Below are 5,430 nucleotides of genomic sequence, written 5' to 3'. Positions count from 1 at the left end.
TGGCAGATGGATTCTTTACCACTGAGCCATTTGGGAAACCCGAACATTTATTGCATGTCTTCTATGTGCAGGTGCTGTGATACGCACTTTACATATGTTACCTCCAGTGTGTTAGGAATTATCATTACGGCCCCTGCAGGGATTGGCTTGGGTCTCTGGGCATGGACCCAAACCAGGTGAGCAGGCTTAAGAACTAAACACTGCCATCATCAGTGCAGGTGCTGCTTCCCTGGTGCAGAGAAAGAATCATCTTCTCAAAAGCCTGAAGACAGACTCAGTTTCATAGCAGGTATATTTCACTGAAATAATCCATTCCTCCAGCCATTTCAAAAGTCCTGGGATAGATGCTTATGCCATATTTTAACCCCAAATACACAAACCAGTGGCTGAAAAGTTGGATTAGCCCATAGTTATGGTTTGTTTGTGCCCTATGTTGATATTTATAAAATGAACCAACATTTAAAAATCAAGAGATATTACAGAAAATCTCAAATGTCCTAGCTGAGAAAATCTCCAACAGTGGGTAGGTATTCCACCTGGCAATAACTAGCTAGAGCTGAATGAGTAGAAGATACCTCTTAAGACAGGGCACTTGCTCTCTAGTTTATCCTAGTCCCCACCACTCCCTAATGCCTCCTTGATATAATGGTGTAAGCTGCATTGCTATTGAAATAATCCTCCTGATATTTATCTTCCAGTTGAGAAGCTCCTTGTTGTAAACATTATTTAAATCACAGTGAAAAGAAAGTTAGAAGAGAGACACAAGCAAGGAGCAAAACAGAAAAGAAGATAAACCCCACTCAGTGGTTCTCAACCCTGTCTGCACATTAGAATCACCTTAAAAGCCTAAATTAATTAAAATTTAAAAAGAAATTATGAATGCCTGATCTCACCTTCATTGATTTGACAAGGATACCAGGCATCTGTATTTTTTAAAAGTATTCAAGTGATACTAACGTAGAGAAAATATTGACACATCTGAGTCCTAATTTAGGTCACTATTTTTATATACAGTGTAGCAGATGCCTCTTCAGACAGGGAACAGAGCAAGTGCCCTGTCTTAAGAGGCATCTGCTCTAAACCAGACATCTATATTTCAGCTTTGGATTATCTGCCCTAAGCCAATCACTTTAACCATATGACTTATACAGTTGTCACTTGGACTAGTTTACTCTAGTAAAGTTTATATTCGAAGGAAAGCACACTTCGGAACATAATAGACACTAAACAAGTAGTTTATTAATCACCTTGAGTCTAGTGTGGGGGCAATCATTCTCTTCCACTCTATGTGACTAACGCAGTCCATCTTATCTTCAATGTACAGATAATTTCTCTTTCCTGTGTGCATTTCTTCCTCTCATTAACAATTCCAGTTTTCAAATGAAGAAACTTTATTTCAGAGAGCCCAATCAACTTAGTGAAGATCATTCTCCTGGTAACTGCTACTGCTAAGTCACTTCAGTCATGTCTGACTCTGTGCGACCCCATAGACGACAGCCCACCAGGCTCTCCCGTCCCTGGGATTCTCCAAGCAAGAACACTGGAGTGGGCTGCCATTTCCTTCTCCAATGTATGAAAGTGAAAAGTGAAAGCGAAGTTGCTCAGTCGTGTCCGACTCTTGGCAACCCCATGGACTGCAGCCTACCAGGCTCCTCCATCCATGGGATTTTCCAGGCAAGAGCACTGGAGTGGGGTGCCATTGCCTTCTCCATCTCCTGGCAAAGGGCACACCTAAGACTTAAATCTTTCTGACTGCAAAACTCCATGCTCTCTCCAATCCTGAAAATTTATTCCTCTCTACTATTACCACTCTTCTTATTTTGAAAGCAATTTGACTGAGATAAAGCCTTTTATTTCACAACCAGAAAAGAAGCTTGAAGGAAAATGCATCTAGAGGGGATAAAGCAATAAAATAAAACCTCACTGATGTAGAAATGACTAATTGCAGATCCTTTCATGAGAATTATTATAACATTATGTTTTGCTGATTACAAGCGTTTCTTCAAGCTTGTTGGAAAAATATTTGGAAAATAGACAAAAAATAGAAGGAAGATATTTGCTAAAGAATTATCCCTCTTGAAAACCACTCTTAATATTTTGATGTGTTTTTCTCATCCATTTATCTCAAAATTGACATCAAATGATAGATACAATTTTCTCTCCAATTCATCACCTAGTATTATATACTGACCATTTCACCAATTCATTGAAAAGTTTTTGAGTCTTTGAAAGATTTCTAATGGCTGCAAAGCATCTTGTGGAGAAGAATCACTATAACTTTAACCAGTTTTTGCAGGGAATGCTAGAGATGGATTTTGAAAGATGGGAGGGTATTTTGCAATTGGAAAAGGGAACACAAGGGCTTGTGAGACAGCTCTGTGTCAATATTCACTGACCTGGTTGCTTCCTGTAACTACCCTGTGTTCATGGTTGACTATTTAATCTTCATTTGAAGCAAATCTTTGGAGAGTTTAGACTATGCTAGCCTTTCAAAGGAAAAAGATCAGCCTTGACACAGAGAATAAAGGGTGGAAACACAGGAAAGTATTATCTTATTAAATTGGAAATGCATAGATGCCTTTCTGTACCTTTGAAAAACTCTAAGAAGGCAGTCATCACTTTTTAACAGAGCACAGAATTAGAATTTAGTATTTCAAGATTTTACTTCTTAAACTAGTACTCTCACTAATGGAGGAACTTCCCTGACTGTCCAGTGGTTAAGACTCCACACTCCCAATGCAGAGGGCACAGGTTTGATACCTGGTCAGGGAACTAGAGCCTGTATGTCACATGATGTTGCCAAAAAAAAAAAGAAAAAAGAAAGAAAGAAAAAGAAAAGCTACTATTATGAATGGATTATGAGATTTTTAAACTTTAACATTTAAGCATTATTCATTGGACATGTACATTGTGCAAAACATTAGACATTTAGGATATAATGATGGGCAAGAGAGACACATAATTCATCTTCTGGTTGACTTGGAAGATAAAATAACATTACTATGTAATGCAACATTCACATTTATAAAATAAAGTGTTCTCTGTAGCCTCTTTCAGTAATAAAATATTATTTTCTTACCCCATTCATTAATTTAAGAAACATTTATGAAATGACTGCTGTGTTGTATGCATTTTGCTAGCTGTTGCTGATGTGGAGTTACTTGCTCTTAAGGAACTCACTGTACAGTGAACATAGGTAATAGAAACATAATTTACAATGAAGTGCAATAGCTTGCCATTATGGAAGTATGCACCGGGTGATTAGGGTCACACACAGGAAGCATTTGTTTTTCTGAGAGGGAAAGGGAAGTCTGGGACAGTGTAGAAGAGGGAAAGAAAATGAGTTTTTATAACACAGGAGCAAAAGTGTTTCATGAAGAGAACTTGGGAAGGCATGTGAAACATACACAGCACCACAGGAGTGTGAGAGGACACATTATACTCAGGAAATGATTGAAGTAGAAGGCATGTTTATTAATCCATCCTTTCTACAATCATTTATCATATGTCTAAAGTGCTGAGGTACCGTGATGAGCTAGGGGAATAAAATGGAACGTGAGTCCTGACTTCAGAGGGCTGAAGGTGGCTGGGTAGAGACACACAATAGAGAAACAATCACACAAATAAATGTATAATTACAAGCAGTCACAAGGAAAATCCTCAGAGTAACCCCAGTAGGCTTAAGAAGTTTTAAGAATCATCTGGAAGAAACAAGATGGGGGTGCAAAGTGGTAGAAATAATACTTCAAAATATCTCCAAAGAAGGTTGGGTGTGGCAATTTGGTGGAGGGTATGGTGTCATGTTTCAGACTTTATAGCGTCAGACTTTATTTTCTTGGGCTACAAAATCTCTGCAGAATGTGACTGCAGCCATGAAATTAAAAACACTTGCTCCTTGGAAGAAAAGCTATGACCAACCTAGACAGCATATTAAAAAGCAGAGACATTACTTTGCCAACAAAGGTCTATCTAGTCAAAGATATGGTTTTTCCGGTGGTCATGTATGGATGTGAGAGTTGGATTATAATAGAAAGCTGAGCGCTGAAGAATTGATGCTTTTGAACCGTTGTATTCGAGAAGATCTTTGAGAGTCCCTTGGACTGCAAGGAGATCCAACCAGTCCATCCTAAAGGAAATCAGTCCTGAATATTCATTGAAAGGACTGATGCTGAAGCTGAAACTCCAATACTTAGGACACCTGATGAGAAGCACTGACTCACTGGAAAAGACCGTGATGCTGGGAAAGATTGAAGACAGGAGAAGAAGATGACAGAGGATGAGATGGATGACATCACCGACTCGATGGACATGAGTTTGAATGAGCTCCGGGGGTTGGTGATGGACAGGGAAGCCTTGTGTGCTGCAGTCCATGGGGTTGCAGAGTCAGACACTACTGAGCCACTGAAATGATAGTGTCATGTAGCTGAAGCATGCAGGACAAAGCAGATTGGTAGCAGGTGAATTTGAAGCACATTTGGGCCAAGTCTTACAGGCCATCTTGAGCCATGATAGCTACTTACTGAGGCCCTCTTTTTTTTTTTAGGCTTGGTATTATTTCTTCCTTACTTTTTCAAAATTTATTTTTTTAATGGAAAGATAATTGCTTAACAGAATTTTGTTGTTTTCTGCCAAACATCAACATGAATCAGCCATAGAGAAGATCAAAACAGTCAATCCTAAAAGAAGTCATTACTGAATATTCACTGGAAGGACTGATGCTGAAGCTAAGGCTGAAGCTCCAGTACTTTGGCCACTGGATGTGAAGAGCTGACTCACTGGAAAAGACCTTGATGCTGGGAAAGATTGAGGGCAGGAAGAAAAGGAGGTGACAGAAGAAGAGATAGTTGCATGGCATCACCAATTCAATGGACATTCATCTGAGCAAACTCCAGGAGATAATGAAGGACATGGAAGGCTGGTGTGTTGCAGGCCATGGAGTCGCAAAGAGTCGGACAAGACATAGCGACTGAACAACACTGATTATGCTTTACCTTCAATAATGTGCTCTTTAAGTTCTCTCTTATCTGGCCTCTACCTAGTCCCCAAGATTCTGTTTTTGTTGTGTTTCTCCTAGTTATTTCCTTTATATGAACTGCATCCCCAATCTCCATGGTTGCCATGGCACGTCCACACTTGTGGCACTCAGCTCACACTCTCAGCCTCATCACATATGCTGGCTTCCAGTAACTGGCTATAGTGCATGCATGCTAAGTCACTTCAGTCATGTCTGACTCTTTTCAACCGTATGGATTTCAGCCTGCCAGACACCTCTGTCCATGGGATTCTCCAGGCATAGAATCCTGGGTTGCCATGTCCTCCTCCAGGGAATCTTCCTGACCCAGGGATCAAACCTGCATCTCTTATGTCTCCTGCATTGCATGCGGGTTCTTTACCATAAGCGCTACGTAGGAAGCCCAATTGGCTTTAGGG

The sequence above is a fragment of the Budorcas taxicolor genome, chromosome 6, assembly GCF_023091745.1.
Source record: "Budorcas taxicolor isolate Tak-1 chromosome 6, Takin1.1, whole genome shotgun sequence".
NCBI classification, from domain to species: domain Eukaryota; kingdom Metazoa; phylum Chordata; class Mammalia; order Artiodactyla; family Bovidae; genus Budorcas; species Budorcas taxicolor.
Note: the sequence above shows the minus strand (reverse complement) of the source record.